This window comes from Lissotriton helveticus, chromosome 4_1 (genome assembly GCF_964261635.1).
Source record: "Lissotriton helveticus chromosome 4_1, aLisHel1.1, whole genome shotgun sequence".
Taxonomy (NCBI): domain Eukaryota; kingdom Metazoa; phylum Chordata; class Amphibia; order Caudata; family Salamandridae; genus Lissotriton; species Lissotriton helveticus.
In genome coordinates this window covers 546519372-546538850 of record NC_136063.1, presented here as the reverse complement: position 1 = coordinate 546538850, position 19479 = coordinate 546519372, and the positions used below count along the sequence as shown (strand labels likewise).

Below are 19479 nucleotides of genomic sequence, written 5' to 3'. Positions count from 1 at the left end.
ATAGCAGCTTAACATTGGGTTGGATTCTCTTTTTATATTTTCATTTCACTTTTATCAATATATATATTTACTGGTTTATATTTTAATATGGAGGGCTAACCTACATCTTCCGCTGCTAATAAACACAAGAAAGCAATATCTCCACCACCTCTGAAGTCTAAAATTGTTGACTCTTCTGAACCCTCACTTAATACTGAGGGCCAATTCTGATGCGGTTAGGACGGCCTCCCAATAACATTTGCTCCGTCCAAATCGGAGCAGGAACGTGTCTTTCCGACCGAGAGGCCTATTCCGATGTTGTGTGGAAGGCCCTCCCAGATGCATCCGGAACCACATAGTACATCCGACTTGTACTGGGAGCCAGTTAAACCAAACTACATAGTATGATGCCCAAAACCGCTTACTTACCGAACGACATGGTCACTCCAATTCCGTCCTCGTTGTCCAAATAAAAAGCCTCCGGAAACGCAGAATGGAGTCGTCTGGAGGCATTTCCAAAGCAGATTCTGAACGCCAAAGTGGGATGCGTACTTCCCATGCACCGAATCTGTCACCATAACCAACATGTCAGACCAGCCTGAAGGGGAGTATTCCAGCTCCGATTTGCGCCACAACACGAACCCTGCGAACAAGACGGTGCAGCCATGAATCCCATCATGCATGTCATCCCTATACTCTACCTATTTGAGCAATACTACAACCGCAACCAACACCTTCATCACAGAAGGTAAATCCGACACCTACCCATACAGAACGTAACTACCCCTCGAAAGACAATACAACAGAAAGCAGGGTCGCAAGCACAGCCAAAAGAGGAGGGGGAATAGTATTTGCATTGTAGTGTCAAATTTGTGGTTGGGTGGGCAAATGTGGGTGGGCAAATACCCACATCAATGTTGAGCCAATATGGGGGCTGGCAAATACCCACATCAATATAGAGTCACTAAGGGGGTGGCACATACCCACAGCAATGTAGAGTCAATGTGGGTTGGGCAAATACCCACAGCAATGTAGAGTCAATATGGGGGGGTGGCAAATACCCACACCAATGTAGAGTCAATATGTGGGGTAGGAATGTGAGGAGAAGGTCGTCAGCCAATGTACGGAAAAGACACGTCACTAATCTTTACAGTGTCTACACCTGCTGGAATATGTAGATGAGACAGTATGAGTCTAATGGAGTTGTCCTTCTAGAGTGACACATACTAATTTTAGGGGACTGTTTGTGGTCTCACAATAACACATTTGACCACTCTTAATAGTGTAGAATAATTTAATACTGGTCCTGAAGAATTGCCGTCCAATAGATAGTTGGCATGAAGCATGTTAACCTTTTGAACGCTGTACCCTGTGACATTATTACAGGGGCGTGCCTCACTTGTTTTTAATTAGGAGAGTAGCCACACTCATTAAAATTGTTCTGATTGGACCCTAACCTCCTATTTTAACCTCACTTACATCTACACTCACTAGGCCCCTTACACGCACTGCACCTTACGGCAAGGAATAAAAGATCTCCGCTAAAGAGCCCCTTCATGAGTGCCATTCGGGTATTGCAGCGCGGACCTGACAAAATGATGAAGCATGACACCCAGCAGGCTGGGTGCTTGAGGGTCCCAATTCTGACAAGAGGAATTCCCTCCTCTTTCTATATTTCCCTCTTCTTACACAGGACCTGTATTCCCGGTCAGGAACTGCATACTGTTTTTGTATTTATGGGTAGAAAATACCCACAGCAATGTAGAGTCAATATGGGGCATGGCAAATACCCACAGCAATGTAGCGTCAATATGGGAGGTGGCAAATACCCACACCAATGTAGAGCCAATATGGAGGGTGGCAAAAACCCACAGCGATGTAGAGTCAATATGTGGGTTGGGCAAATACCTACACTAATGTAGAATCAATACGGGGGTGGCAAATCCCTGAATCAATGTAGAGTCAATATGGGGGGTGGAAAATGCCCCAAATGTGTAGATGCATATCTGGGGTTTGAGGGAAATACCTCTATACAAGTAGATGCAAATCTGTGGTTGGGGAAAATACCCCCATACGTGTAAATGCATATCTGGGGTTGGGAGGAAATACCCCCATAGGTGAAGATGCATATCTGGGATTTTTGGGGAATATCCCCATACATTTAGATGCATATCTGGGGTTGGGGGAAAACCCCCATGCGTGTAAATTCATATATGGGGTTTGGGGGGGAAATTAACTCCAGCAATGTGTAAATGGGCAATGTAAAGTCTGCTCAAACAAAGTCCCTAAATTCCTACAGGTGGAATACATCCTGCAGGAATGTCTACATAAACAATCACATAGGTCTTTTTCAATGAAATGCATTCACACACTGTTGCAGCAAAAGTAACTGAGAATGTTGAGGAATGGGTAGAGTGGAGATGCAAATGATCCAGGGACCATTAGCAAACAAACCAAGACTCATCATCTACTAAATGGTCCCTTACAAACCTGGGAAATACTGGGGGCTGATATGCAAACAAGAAAGACCAGCCACCTACCGCAACTCAAGGACTGTATGTGTGTGTGGAGAAGCTGTCTTAGCCTGGGATGAAGTGCTCAGCATACCCTTGGAATCACCATGATGACATTTGCGCATTGGTCGATGGGCAGGTGCACCAAGGTCACCTGTCGGCCATGGTTTGGTGGACCTTCGTATACCACACAAATGGACTTACCCAATTACACAGTCCCCACCAGGCCACTGCAACATTAGACCACAATTTCCATGGATCACCAGCTGTCTGTAAATAGAGGCCGGGGGTCAGCCTTTGGTGCATAACCACCATCGTGCACTACCTTACATGCCTTGACAGAGGTTGTGTCATCTCCACCACACGAATATCACTTTCAGGTCACGGCGGGTGCAGGGAGGTTGCGTTGAATTTAGGGGCCTTGCAGGTAGGTAACTCACAACTGGACAGTCTGCCCTACATACCACACCCTTGATCAGCAGCAGTGTTTATGTTACAACAAAACCGTTGACCGGTAAAAGTACAGAGGCCAGGTTCAAGAGATGATCACAGATTGTGTGCTGATTACTTTCTGAGGGCCTGAGCATCACTGTGATCACAATACAAACATGGGTCAATAGTATGTCGTGTAGGTATAATGAGGGAATGTCATCGTCAGGTAGGTACAGTTAGCATGCTAAATACTAGGGAAATAACACATTTGATTCTGGACCAGGAATTGCAATATTTAACCACACATATGTGTGTATAACAAAGTGAATGCATGATATCACAAAGTGAATGCCTGAATCCACCACAATGCACACAGAAACATCATAGGACAGTAGAACTCCAATATACACAAAAGTATGACATTGTAATGCTTTGGTGTACAATAAAGCACAGAGGATATCGGCCCAGACAACACACATGTCCACAGACACAGCCCCTAAGTACTGAGTTCATTGTCTCCAACTACAACAACACAGAAGTGGTTTTGTCAGAATTGTCAGGGAAATATTTGTAGTCAAACTCCATATTGGTTTTGAAAAAAGCATGGGCCAACAACAGTGTAGGATGCAGTCCCCATGTGTGGACTGGTGCAGCTGTACACAAATGCCAATCTGCATGTATACGGTTATCTTTTGAGAATGTCATTCACATCTAATCTACATCTAGCCCCTCAATCTATAGTGTATCCCGGAAATTAATAATCCCATTTTGAATGTGCAGATTGTGTCCTGCCTAGTGGCAGGAGTACGCATGAGTCACAGGATGTAGGATCCACAAACAGTGTTGGTTTGTCTAGTACAGCTCATTGTGTAAGATAAGCTGCCAGCATGGGTGAGGATGATAGGGTGGTGGCTCAATCTGTGCTCAAAAACACAAGTGATATAGTCATCCTGAAGCCAGGAAATATGGGTACATCTTGTGAGGATGAAGGACATGTGCAGAATTAAGCCCGCTTTGTCCACATTTGGCACTGAAACAATGTCCGAAAATCTATGGAAACATCAAGGAGACTTTCAACAAACACATATTACCATCAGGCCCTAAGTCAGTATTTAATGTGCACAATGGGAGCTCTCATAGACACACACAAGGGAGACACTTGCTTAACCAGATCAGAGGTAAAAAAAGTTTTGAGAATGCAAACACTCATGGAACTGGGTGTCTGGTTCCAGTATCAAATGTGTGTTTGTCCACAGTGCAATGTGTTTTCCTCAGCACAACCAGAGACATCATCACAATGACTCCATCTCCCTTGGTGTCACCACACCTCATACATTCAAAGTCAGAATGCCAGCAATAACCATGTGTGTAGTGTACTGGCAAGTGTGGGCATGCGTACCTGGGGTAGTCTCACCCCAGGTAGAACAACAACACACATTCATTACTTGAACATTGATGGGGCTGTAACTCCTCAAAGGAATGGAATGCCATCCAATGTTCCAGATTCATGATATAACAAATGTAGCAATCACCACATCCATCCCAGGGCTCATTGCAAGGCCAATAATGACTAATTATTGAGTACAAATACCTACAAAAGGGTGAAATGCCAAATAGGCCAACACACAACTCAGACAAGGCAAGGCTAGGTTGAGGCAACTTTTCCAGTGATGTCTGTGCGACCGCTGCTGAATTCATGATTAGTGAGTCCTCCGGCTCACGAGAAACGTCCGACGGCGCTAGCAGCGGACCGGGGGGAAAAAAGGCGCGAACCGCCATTTTGACCGGGTGGCAGACACTACGGCTGAAGCTACTGACGGCTCTGGTGGGAGCGCGACACACAGGCCCGCATAATCACGGGGGCGAATTGGAGGGGCCTGGAGGTCAGTACTGTCACGCGGTGCTGAGAAGCCTGCCAGGACGCATCGGACCCTGCCGGAGTGCAGTCAGAGGCGGAGACGCTCTACACCGTGAGACGTGATTGCTGTTGGCAGAGGCCTGCTGTGGAGGCTAGTACTGCTGCTGCAGGCACGGAAGTGAGGTGCCACGCTAGGATCGACGGCCGCGGTGACTGCCTCCCTGCCCACCCTGATTGCCCGGGGCAGAAGGAAGGAGAGTGGTTCAGGGCGGCTACCGGCTAGTACGGAGGAGCTAAACGTCGCCATGGGAAAGCCTGACACCAGACAACCCAGGATCACGTTCGATAAAATGACTAAAAAGACTCCGAACCCGGACGCACTGGACCAGGAGACATCGGGAGAGGCCCGCAATGTGCTGCCGGCAGATGACATAAAGGCTATGTTCCAGGATCTGAAAACAAGTCTGCAAGGCATAGATGGCATAGATGGCAAAATGGACGCATTGGCTGCCAGGATGGACTGCATGACTAGAAGAATGGATAAGCAAGAAGGGGTGATCGGTGTATTGGAAACTCGAGTGACGGAGACGGAAGAATGCCAAGCAGACCTAGACAAGAAGCTGCGAGGCATGGACAAGGTGCTCTCCTTGATACAAATGAAGAACGAGGATTTGGAAGCTAGGTCCAGACGGAATAACGTCCGCATCACGGGCGTGGCAGAATCAACAGACATTGAGAATATGGAATGCTATGTTGAACAGATGATGAGAGATTTATTTGGAGATGGCCTTTCGACAATGTTCTAGGTGGAAAGAGCGCACCGCACGTTGGGGCCGACGCCCAAACCAGGAGCCCCGCCGCGGCCCATTCTGGCTCGCATTCTGAATTATAGGGATAGAGATTCTATACTGAGACTGGCGCGCAACATGGTGGATCTGCAGTACAAAGGCAACCGAATAGCCTTGTACCCTGACTTTACTCTCCAAGTGCAGATGGCCAGGCGAGAATTTCTGCCCGCGAAAAAGGTGTTTCAACAGACCGGCACGAAATACTCATTGATTTACCCGGCTAAACTAAGAGTGCAAGGGCCGGGAAAACCCACTTTCTTCACAGACGCAAAGGCGGCCCTGAAATTTGCCAAACAGCTTGCTAAGGACCAGAAGGGACAACTGGCGGCGGAGGAGCGGGGTGCTACTGAGCAGCTAAGTGACGTAGAATAATGCTCTGTATTCATGATTGTAACAGTTAGAGACACGTTGTAAATTTGAGATGGAACATATTCACTTCCAGTTTAATGCTTGCGATCCACATTCATGGGTGGTTACTGCTTCGTTTGGACTGGGGTTTGGGGGGGTCCTGGAGCACTAGGGCTCAGGTCCGCGCTCGATCACCCTGTCATGAGCACAGGGTTAGTAGGCCCATACCTGCGTACCCCGAGGAATGACTCCCAAAGTATGGTTCTCCCATCTACTATTGCTGTTCTCTGGTTTTGATGGGGCGGGCAGTGGGGGGGTAAATGCACGACCTGATTGGGGGGTTGGAGCAGGGGGAAGGGGTGGAGGGGGGTTTTGTTCTGTTTGGTTCACTCTGTTAAATTCTGAAAGAGCTATGATGCAAATGATACCGAACTTTGCTCATATTGTGTTAGTTGACACCGATGCTGAATGCCTGAGGAAGGGGTGGTCGTTGACACCCTTACTGCTGCCTGTGGAATTGGAACCTATATCCCACCAACAGCTTACATTGTGCACTCTGATGATCCGATTGATATTCACTTACATTGTCTTGGTACTGTGATGGAATCAAGAGGTGGATTGGGAACTGGTGAGACAGCGAACACTGGTGCGAATGCTCCAAATTCATCGATAAACTGTTTATCATGGAATGTGAGAGGAATGAATGATAGGAGGAAAGCGAGACTTGTCCATGCGTATTTATCGCGGAAGCACTTCAACATTTGTATGCTACAGGAAACACACTTCCGCACTACTGATGCTTCACAGCTGAAACACACTAGATGGGGTGAGACTATACATGCCCCATACTCGAATTATGCCAGAGGGGTGGCGATCTTGATCCGCAGAGGCCTGAACTGGGTGACACACCAGGTACTGAGGGATGAGGAAGGTAGATACATACTGCTGCTGGGAGTCCTGTGTGGTGTTCAGATGTTGCTGGTGAATGTGTATGGCCCGAATAGCGACACTCCTGAGTTCTATGAGAGACTATGGGATAAAATGCGTACCTTTGGCAATGTGGCGATAATGTGGGTGGGAGACTTCAATGTAGTGCTGTCCGATGCGGCTGACAGACAGGGCGCTGCCCGGGAACACCACCCGAAGGTGGCTGAGGCACTGGGAGGCATTATCGAGGAGGCTTCCCTGGTGGACTCCTGGAGGCTGTTACACCCCGATGCGCGGGCGGGAACTTGCATTACGGCGCACAGGGCTGCATGGTCGAGACTTGACTACTGGCTCTTGTCCAGAGACTTCATACTTCGGTATTGGAAGCTGTACACTTTCCGAGATCGCTATCTGACCACATACCAGTGGGAGTGACGATTGCCACCCCCACGCAATATATACAACCATTCAGCTGGCGATTCCCATCGCAGGCCCTACTGAACCAGGTCTTCAGGGAAGAGCTGAGAGACAAACTAGAGGAATATTTTACTCTCAACGAGGGGACGGTAGATTCACCTGGGACGCTTTGGGAAGCCTGTAAGGTAGTAACAAGGGGGCACTGCATGGCGCACAAAGCGGAAGTGCTGAGATCCATTAGAAACACGCTAGACGGGCTCGAAAAGGAATTAGCGGCTCTGGAAGCCACTATAACCAGATCACCCACTGCTGCAGCCCATGCCGACTTTAGGGCGAAACTCACCCAGTATCAAGAGGAAGCTGAAAGAGAAGTGAAATTCCTGCATAAATATGCACAGGCTAGGCGATATGGGGAGGGAGACCGCCCTGGAAGGACACTAGCCGCTATGCTTCGGAAACCTAGGGGCTCGGAATATATTCTGGAACTCACAGCTGAGTCTGGTGAGCCTGTCCGGGCGCCGCGGGATATTTTGAAAACTATGGAATTGTACTATGAGACGCTGTACACCTCTAGGGTGCGGCCGGATGACCAGGTGATTACGGACTACCTGGATACTATAGCATTGGCGTGGGTTAACAACGGAGCGCGCGAGTACATGGTTCTGCCAATCACGCAGGAGGACATACGTCAGACCATAGCTGGCATGCCTTCTGGTAAAGCGCCCGGGCCTGATGGTCTCACTGCGTCGTTTTACAAAAAATACGCTGATATTATTGTGCCTAGGTTACATAAATTGTACATGGAAGCGATTGAGGCCGGGAGCCTACCACCATCGCTTCGTGAAGCCATGATTATTACGATCCTAAAGCCCAATAAAGACCCTACAAATCCGGACTCATACAGGCCACTTTCCCTGATAAATCTAGACGCCAAGATTTATGCTAAGCTTCTCGCGGAACGACTGAAGCCGATGCTACCCCAGATAGCACTGTCGGACCAGTCAGGATTCGTGACAGGCAGATCAACCTCGCATAACCTGCGCACCCTGTTTGGGTTACTTCATTACCTGGACCCCAAGGTTCAGGCTGCAGCGGCCTTGTTGGATGCCACTAAGGCCTTCGACTCTCTGGAGTGGAAATTTCTGCAGGCGCTGTTTACCAGGATGGGGTTCAGCAGACTGTTTATTCAGAAAATTTGCATCCTCTATGATCGCCCTACGGCTAGGGTGAAGGTAAATGGGCAGGTCTCGAGGCCTATACAGATCACGAGGGGGACCAGGCAAGGCTGTCCTTTATCACCGTTGTTATTTGCAATAGCCACAGAACCACTAGCGGCAAGACTGAGGCAGCACCACTCCCAACGCAGTGTTGGCTTCACGTCTAGGGGGCTCTTGGTGTCTCTATACGCAGACGACATAACCATTTTTATGCAGAACCCGGCGGAAAATTTCGACCCACTAATGAGGGAACTGGTGCGGTATAGTGGTTTGACTGGCATAAATATTAACTGGTCTAAATCCGCGATGCTACCACTGACAGACGACACGGCCAAGTGTCACACGGAATTCCCCATCGCTTGGGTAGAGGATGAGGTGAAATACCTGGGAATCCACATTAGCCGCTCTATACAAGACTTGTGGCTTTTAAACTATGGCACTGCGGTGGACTGGCTCGAGACCAAGGTAAAGAAATGGGTGGCCCTGCCGCTTTCCCTTACGGGGCGTATAGCCATAACAAAAATGGTTATATTACCAAAATTCCTATACCTATTTTCGAACATACCCTTGCCGCTTACACTCTCTTTCTTTAAACGCATACGAACCGCACTTTTGGAATTGGTGTGGGCGGGCAAACAGCCTAGAGTTAAGTGGAAAGTTCTGACGCTGCCCTTCTGTCAGGGAGGTCTTGCGGCCCCGGACTTTGAATTGTATGCCTACTGCGCCCAGGCCCAGTACCTGTACTACTGGCAACACCCGATCCCGTATCAGCCGCATGTGGCGATCGAGAAGGACATATCGGCGCCCACCCCCTTGAATACGACGCTCTATCGTAAATTCAAATGTTCCCCGGAGGACGTGGACACGGTGGAGACAGTGAGATGGGCCTGGCAAAATATTGCGAAGCGGGCGGACATTACTGAACTATACGCTTCTTCCATGCCACTGGGTGGTAATCCGCTGCTGGGGCCATTACAGGATACGGCAATAACAGAGAGAGCGCGTAGTTGTGGGCTATCGCTCACTAGTGACCTTTACCCGGACGACACGTTCCTGATGCTTGAAGATATGTGTGCGTCGGAAGTACCTACGGCGTCTGAATTGCTCCTCTACTACCAACTGCGTGCGGCATGTAAGACCAGATACCCAATGTTTCCGGCGGCGCCCCCATCGCTTTCGGCGCTGGAGGACATATTAGGTAACAGCTCCTCGTGCAAGCTGATTACCCGGATCTACAAAATTACACAGGACACGGCGCCGTGGATACGTCCTAATTCCAAATCGCAATGGGAGGCGGAGGCGGGAATATGCATATCAGACAAACAGTGGAAGTTTTGCTGCACCCAACTCGAAAACTTGTCGCCAAATTAAAGGCTGAGATTAATTCATTTCAACCTCCATAGAACGTACCGTACGCCGGCGCAACTCTTAAAAATGGGGCTGCTATCTGAGGCTAGCTGCTGGAGATGTGGAGAGGAGGGCGCAACCTTCTTTCACCTAACATGGCAATGCACGCCAATACAGCAATATTGGGTAGAAGTGTTTTCGAAACTGGGACGCATAATAGGGGAACGGCTAGATCCGGATCCACTCGTGGCCCTCCTGGGTTTTGTGGCAAACATACCAAGTGCCTCAAGGAAACTAGCCGCATTGTTGCTCTTACTGGCGAAAAGGCAGATCGCACTACATTGGAAGCGGAGGACACCTCCGACAACTGTGGGATGGATAAACTCAGCGATGTACTGTCGAGATCAACTGAACACATATTGGGAACTCCTTCCTCTGAGATCCAGACCTGCGGATATTTGGCAACCCCTGACGACCTGGTTGGCTGGGGAGGAGATGGACGAGTGATGCGACTGGTGCGGCAGGCACGCATCAGGAACTTGGAGATAGATAGGTTGCATGGTGGTTCGAGTGCTATATGTGCGGGGGCAGTGAGGAGATGTATGGGTGTTGTGGCGGATGAGGATGAGTGGGCAGGGACCGTGGGACTACGTGGAGACGGTAGGGGAGGATGCATGACATAGGATTTCCGGAATGGCTGGTCCCATCCCCCCCCCTCCTCTTGTACGACACTGAATGATACTCTGGTGGCGTTGACATATCACAATTGAGTTGACTATTTGTTCACACCAATGCACATAGCTCGGTTAGTTTGGTTTTATTGCTTCTACGGAATATTATGCTGAACGGATTGTACAAGTGTGTATAAACAAGACTGCAAAATAGGGTCCAATTGATGATTCTAATGCTGCCTGCCCCCGGGTTGTTGGCTGAATAGCGGTGTAAACACTTGAAATGCTCAATAACGGTTTTATAAAAGGAAAAAAAAAAAACTTTTCCAGTGATGTCAATAGGTCTTGCATATGACAGTGTACTCAAAGTGGACATTCACACAATCAGTCATGAAAATCCATTGGCAGACAGCAAGCTGCAGACAACACATCCCACATCTTCATATTTACTCTGGCAACTGTATTTGACTACTTACATACACAAAACCTACACATATGTACAAATCAACATTACCTCATGGCATGTATGAACTCTACTTGTGCAGGTATGACCCCTCTCACATCCACCCCTCTCACATTCTCTACTTTCAAAACTATCAAACACTCAAGCATGCCATAAGCCACCTCTGCTGCAGCTAGTTGGAAAAACGTGTATGTCCCTCAAGCTACAGCCTTGTACTCAAATTGTTCAAACACTATTGTCACAATCTCACTCATGCACTGCCCTTCTCACATACACACCAACATGCATGGCACCACTCTCCATGACTATGTACACAACTCTCACAAACATGACATGTACACTGTGTACTGTACTCATCACCTCCTCAGCAGACGGCAAACTTTCCATGTAAAAATGGCCACGCTCATCACCATTAGCACCCTCAGCAATGTATTTGGACTGCAATCATATCACAACGTGCAGCATCACTGCCCACTCTGACAAGCAAACGTAATACATCACCACATCTCACAACAAGACACTTACATTGCTCAATAGATATTTTCTCAGTCATTCATAGATCACCACACACCCACCCTACTCTGCTTAAGTTACACAGATTGTCATTTCAGAAACATATGCATACACAAATCCAATAACAACATACATCAACTATATGACACTACACATTTCACCTTTCTGCACACTAAAGCACACAACTGGCGTATACCCTTCACATGCACTGTCACATCCACATATGACTTATATGCTCAATACCACCATTGACTATTGCACATCAACAACTATCCTCACTCATTTGAAAATGCCTTGTTACAGTTATCCCTCACCGCACAGACTACAGCTAACCACCTGCAAGAATAAAACCTTGTCTAAGTGCTTCAACACTTATCTCCTCTACCCATTCATCCCATACCTTGCACAAAATGTAACCAGTTGCATACTCTGAATCACATAATTTTATCTGTAAACACTCACATAAGGGAATGTGGATACCTCATGGGTGCAGAGCAGGAATATCGACGGAGAAATATACTAGGACATAAATATTGCTGCAAATATATTGTGGGGAAGAAATATCGACAACAAAAATATATTTGACAAGAATATCGACTGATAGGTAAGTAATATTGATTACAAAAATATCGTTGTAATAAATATCGTTTACAAAAATATAGTTGACAAAAATATCGATTTATTGATAATATGTATTTTAGTGTTTCTAATGAGAATTGTTTGTCATTTTTTTATATGTTTTAGAGTTTTACTAGTTATTAATCTATTTTACGTTTAATTCTGCGTTTTTAGTTCTGTAGCGGGGGTGGCTTTAAAGGGGAATAGGGTGGGAAGTAATTTAATTATATGGATTTAAATAATAATTTATAGTAGTTAATTTTGTTTTTTTAAATTAGAATTTTGCGTTTTTAGTTTTGTAGCGGGTTGGTGGTTTATAGGGGAATAGGGTGGGAAGCAATTTAATTATATAAAATGTATTGAACAATTAATGTGTTAATTGATTAATTAATAATAGTTTAATAATCAGTTGTTCATTAATTTCAATTAGTCAATTAATAATTAAAGATGTTAATTGTTTAATTCATTTTAGGTTTGTGTTGTGGTGTTTATATGTGTAAATGGTGTGAAGGATAGTAGGTAATGAATTATTTATTGATTAATTATTAAATATTTTAAAATTAATTACCATCAATTAATTAGTAATTATTATTTGTAATTGTGTAATTAATTTTAGGTGTGTGTTGTGGTGTTTATATGTGTAAATGGTGTGAAAGGTGGTAAGTGATTACTTTTTTATAGATTAATTAATAAATAACTATACATTCATTTTCATTAATTAATTAGTAATTATTCAATTTAAATGTGTAATTAATTGTAGGTGTGTGTGGTGGATATTATAGTGTTAAATAATGTGCAATTAATTATTTTTTATTATCGTTGTTAATAATAATATATTTAAATTTATATATTAATTATGTTAATATTGGAAATTAAATGTAATAAAAATGTTGATGATTTTGTTTTTTATTGTTTTGGGATCCAGCGCTTTCCCTACTGTTGCACTACTTTTTTTAATTACATATATTTTGCTCATCATGTTTTTAATAATTATGCATTGGTATTTGTAAATGGTTTATATCTACTTAATAGTAAACATTTTTATTATTTAAAATAAAACATTTATTTATAAGTATGTTATTTTTACTCCTATGCTATCCAACATTTTCCCTATTGTTGCACTCTCTGGAGTGGGAATAGTAATTATTACCCCTCCGCTATCCAGCCCTTTCCCTACTGTTGCACTCACTGGAGTGGGAATAGTAATTTGTACCCCTACGCTATCAAACGCTTTCCCTACTGTTGCATTCTTTGGAGTGGGAATAGTAATTTTTACCCCTCTGCTATCCAGCGCTTTCCCTACTGTTGCACTCACTGGAGTAGGAATAGTCATTTTTACAATTATGCTATCCAACGACTTCCCTACTGTTGCACGCACTGGAGTGGGAATAGTAATACCCCCTCGCTACCCAGTGTTTTTACTACTAATGTTTTGATTTTGTTATTAAATGTATGTATTGTTAATTAAATATAGAATATATTATTTTATTTTACATTATTTATATATGTTTATTTTATTTTTATATATTTGAAAACGTTTATAAATTAAATAAAGATAATAGTTAATAAAATTTATTTAAGTATATATATGTATATGTACAGTTCAGGAAACTGCTTAAAATCTTTATCTTTACCCAGGCATATCTGTAAGTCAAATGCATTGGTTCTGCAGCCCCTTTCTTGCTCGTGATTGCCATGACGGTGTATGTGCGCTGTACAAATATATTTAACGTAACATAACATAACATAACATAACATATGTACACATTGTTTTTTTATATTTAATAAATTAAGTTTATTTGTTATAATTAGTTAAAATATATCAAATTTAATTAATTTTATTATTAATATTATTTAATTAATTTAATTTAAGTTATGTTATTTTTTAAAGTTGATATTTTTACATCTATATTTTTGACATCGATATTTTTTAGACAATATTATTGTACTTACCTGATTAAGTATAGGCAGTCAATATTTTTGTAATCAATATTTATACATCAATATTTTTTTCATCAATATTTTTCACATCAATATTTAAACATGGAACCAACTCATGTCTACAACACAAGCTCTTCCTATGCACTCAACTCATACGTCATACTCTCTGACAACCACTAAATTTGTCCTGCCGCCATAAATTAGAATTTTGCGTTTTTAGTTCTCTAGCGGGTTGTGGGTTTATAGAGGAATAGGGTGGGAAGCAATTTTTAATTATATAAAATGTATTGAACAATTAATGTGTTAATTGATTAATTAATAATAGTTTAATAATTAGTTGTTCATTAATTTCAATTAGTCAATTAATAATTAATTATGTTTATTGTTTAAATAATTGTAGGTGTGTGTTGTGGTGTTTATATGTGTAAATGATGTGAAGGGTGGTAAGTAATTAATTATTTATTGATTAACTATTACATATTTTGAAATTAATTACCATCAATTAATTAGTAATTAGTAATTGTAATTGTGTAATTAATTTTAGGTGTGTGTTGTGTGTGTTTAAATGTGTAAATGGTGTGAAAGGTGGTAAGGAATTACTTTTTTATTGGCTATTTAATAAATAACTATACATTAATTTTCATTAATTAATTAGTAATTATTCAATTTCATTGTGCAATTAATTGTAGGTGTGTGTGGTGGATATTATAGTGTTAAATAATGTGTAATTATTTATTTTTCTATTATCTTTGTTAATAACAATATATTTAAATGTATATATTAATTATGTTAATATTGGAAATTAAATGTAATAAAAATGTTGATGATTTTGTTTTTTATTGTTTTGGGATCCAGCGCTTTCCCTACTGTTCCACTCACTGGAGTGGGAATAGTAATTATTACCCCTCCGCTATCCAGCGCTTTCCCTACTGTTGCACTCACTGGAGTGGGAATAGTAATTTTTAACCCTACGCTATCAAACGCTTTCCCTACTGTTGTATTCTTTGGTGTGGGAATAGTAATTTTTACCCCTCCACTATCCAGGGCTTTCCCTACTGTTGCACTCACTGGCGTGGGAATAGTAATTTTTACCCCTACGCTATCCAACGCTTTCCCTACTGTTGCACTAATTGGAGTGGGAATAGTAATTGTTACCCCTCCGCTATCCAGCGCTTTCCCTACTGTTGCACTCACTGGAGTGGGAATAGTAATTTTTACCCCTATGCTATCCAACGCTTTGCCTACTCCTGCACTCATTGGAGTGAGAATAGTAATTTTTACCCTTACGCTATCCAGCGCTTTCCCTACTGTTGCACGCACTGGAGTGGGAATAGTAATACCCCCTCGCTACCCAGTGTTTTAACTACTTATGTTTTGATTTTATTATTAAATGTATATATTTAAAAAAATAATAGTTTATTGTGTTAATTAAAATATAGAATATATTATTTTATTTTACATTATTTATGTATGTGTATATTTTATTTTTATATAATTGAAAAAGTTTATAAATTAAATAAAGATAATAGTTAATAAAATGTATTTAAGTATAAATATGTATATGTGCAGTTCAGGAAACTGCTTAAAACCTTTATCTTTACCCAGGCATATCTGTAAGTCAAATGCATTGGTGCCGCAGCCCCTTTCTTGCTCGTGATCGCCATGACGGTGTACGTGCGCTGTACAAATATATTTAACATAACATATGTACACATTGTTTTTTATATTTATTAAATTAAGTTTATTTGCTATAATTAGTTAAAATATATCAAATGTAATTAATTCTGTTAATAATATTATTATTTAATTAATTTAATTTAAGTTATGTTATTTTTTAAAGTTGATATTTTTTACATCTGTATTTTTTACATCGATATTTTTGAGTCAATATTATTGTACTTACCTGATTAAGTATAGGGAGTCGATATTTTTGTAATCGATATTTTTACATCAATATTTTTTTCATCGATATTTTTCACATCAATATTTAAACATGGAACCAACTCATGTCTACAACACAAGCTCTTCCTATGCACTCAACTCATACGTCATACTCTCTGACAACCACTAAATTTGTACTGCCACCATGACGTATGTGTATCCACTCAAACCAATACTTAAAATACTAGTCACTCTCACCTTCACCCTTGTTCAAGCAAGCTCTGTACCTGCAGCATGAACCCTTATATATATATCTGCTGCCAGGACGCATGTTTCCATCAACATATTCTCCCATGTGTGGCAACTAAGAGCATGGCGGAGACTCCAGATCTTGGAGCATCTGCACAGTAGATAGACATACATCCTTTCTGTGCACTCACTGTCCACCTGCCTTACCACATGGACCACTTGGCAATTTAACATACATCGTAGCACTCATCGTTCAGCTTTTTGTGACATGGAACAGCCTCCATCTAAGCTCAAATCAACACCCTTGGCAGTCATCCACAAAATACATATTACACACAATTCATATGCTCAACTACAACTGGTGTGTGGTTGCAAAATGCAATCTAAGCTGGGACAATGCATAAACAACATACTTGTAATTTCACAAAACAAAAGCAGGATGGCATGAACAAGTTCTAAATGAGTGATCAATACACTATTAAGAAAACACACACCTTGCTTAACAAAAATCCATGTAGTAATTGGAGTCCTGTTGAGGCAGAGGGTCGGAAGACTGTGAGCATACTGCTCACTTTAAACTCACCATGGGCTCAGGAAATGCATCAGATGTGTTCACATCCATGAAGGGTTTTTGGCCATAGTGGCATGCCATCTGTTGCAAGGTTGACATTTTCACTATTCCACAAGATCTGAAGAAAACACAGACATGGGTCCACCACCATCAAGTCACATACAAGTATTGAAGCATCACTTTGTGTACATGGATGTGCCCAAAGTCACTGACATGTAGTCAACATTCACATGTATCCAAATGAATTGATGAGACAGGTGCCTTTCTGCACATCCCAAACATATGCATCATGCAACGCATAAATGGTTGCACTTTGAGACACTTGCACAGGTATGCAGACAAAATATCGAAATTTTAATATCGACATACACTAATATCGAAGTTTTAATATCGAAGGGACAAAATATAGAAGGTAAGTAATATCGATATATTTAATATCGATATCAGTAATATCGAAGTTTAAAATATCGATGTAAGTAATATCGATGTTAATAATTTCGATGTTACTAATATCGATTTTAAAAATATTTTTGTGTATATTATTATGTATTTATTATGTTTTTAATTTAATTTTATGAAATGTAACTACATTTTGTATTTTAGTACTGTAGCGGGTTGTGGGTTTATAGGGGAATAGGGTGGGAAGTAATTTAATTATGTTAAATTAATTATTAATTAGTAGGAATTATAAATGATTATTTATTAATTGGTAATTATTTTTAGTTACATGGTAATTAATTTTAATTAATTGATTAATTGATAATTATGTTCTGTAGCGGGTTGTGGGTTTATAGGAGAATAGGGTGGGAAGTAATTTAATTATGTTAAATGAATTATTAATTAGTAGGAATTATAAATTAATATTTTTTAATTGGTAATTATTTTTAATTAATTGGTAAATAATTTTAATTAATTGATTAATTTATAATTATGTTCTGTAGCAGGTTGTGGGTTTATAGGGGAATAGGGTGGGAAGTAATTTAATTATGTTAAAATAATTAGTAATTAGTAGGAATTATAAATTAATTTTTAATAATTGATAATAATTTTTTATTAATTGGTAATTAATTTTAATTAATTGATTAATTGATAATTATGTTCTGTAGTGGGTTGTGGGTTTATAGGGGAATAGGTTGGGAAGTAATTTAAATGTAATTAAGTAATGTTCTTTAATTAATTGTTTTGTTAATTATCTAATTGGTAATTATTTATTAATTGTTAATTAAATATTATTAAATGGTATTTTTTTTTTTTTTTTTAATTACATATATTTTGCTCATCATGGTTTTAATAATTATGTATTGGTATTTGTAAATGGTTTATATCTACTTAATAGTTAATACTTCTATTATTTAAAATAAAACATTTATTTATAAGTATGTTATTTTTACTCCTACGCTATCCAACATTTTCCCTATTGTTGCACTCTCTGGAGTGGGAATAGTAATTTATACCCCTACGCTATCCAACACTTTCCCTACTGTTGCACTCTCTGGAGTTGGAATAGTAATTGTTACCCCTACGCTATCCAACACTTTCCCTAATGTTGCACTCTCTGGAGTGGGAATAGTAATTTATACCCCTACGCTATCCAACACTTTCCCTACTGTTGCACTCTCTGGAGTTGGAATAGTAATTGTTACCCCTACGCTATCCAACACTTTCCCTAATGTTGCACTCTCTGGAGTGGGAATAGTAATTTTTACACCTACGCTATCCAACACGTTCCCTACTGTTGCACTCTCTGGAGTGGGAATAGTAATTGTTACCCCTACGCTATCCAACACTTTCCCTACTGTTGCACTCTCTGGAGTGCGAATAGTAATTTTTACCCCTACGCTATCTTACACTTTCCCTACTGCTGCGCTCTTTGGAGTTGGAATAGTAATTGTTACCCCTACGCTATCCAGCACTTTCCCTACTGTTGCACTCTCTGGAGTGGGAATAGTAATTATAACCCCTACGCTATCCAACACTTTCCCTACTGTTGCACTCTCTGGAGTGGGAATAGTAATTTTTATCCCTACGCCATCCATCACTTTCCCTACTGTTGCACTCTCTGGAGTGGGAATAGTCATTTTTACACCTACGCTATCCAACACTTTCCCTACTGTTGCACTCTCTGGAGTGGGAATAGTAATTTTTATCCCTACGCTATCCAACACTTTCCCTACTGTTGCACTCTCTGGAGTGGGAATAGTAATTTTTACCCCTACGCTATCCAACACTTTCACTACTGTTGCGCTCTTTGGAGTTGGAATAGTAATTGTTACCCCTATGCTATTCAACACTTTCCCTACTGTTGCACTCTCTGGAGTGGGAATAGTAATTGTTACCCCTACGCTATCCAACACTTTCCCTACTGTTGCACTCTCTGGAGTGGGAATAGTCATTTTTACCCCTACGTTATCCAACACTTTCACTACTGTTGCGCTCTTTGGAGTTGGAATAGTAATTGTTACCCCTATGCTATTCAACACTTTCCCTACTGTTGCACTCTCTGGAGTGGGAATAGTAATTGTTACCCCTATGCTATCCAACACTTTCCCTACTGTTGCACTTTCTGGAGTGGGAATAGTCATTTTTACCCCTACGCTATCCAACACTTTCCCTACTGTTGAACTCTCTAGAGTGGGAATAGTAATTTTTACCCCTACGCTATCCAACACTTTCTCTACTGTTGCAC

General features: G+C 41.5%; 1 protein-coding gene across 3 annotated transcripts in view; it reads left to right on the top strand.

Moving 5' to 3' along the window:
- The window catches only part of LY96 (lymphocyte antigen 96), a 505337-nt gene that overhangs the window by 374706 nt on the left and 111152 nt on the right, over positions 1 to 19479 (top strand). The window lies entirely within an intron of this gene.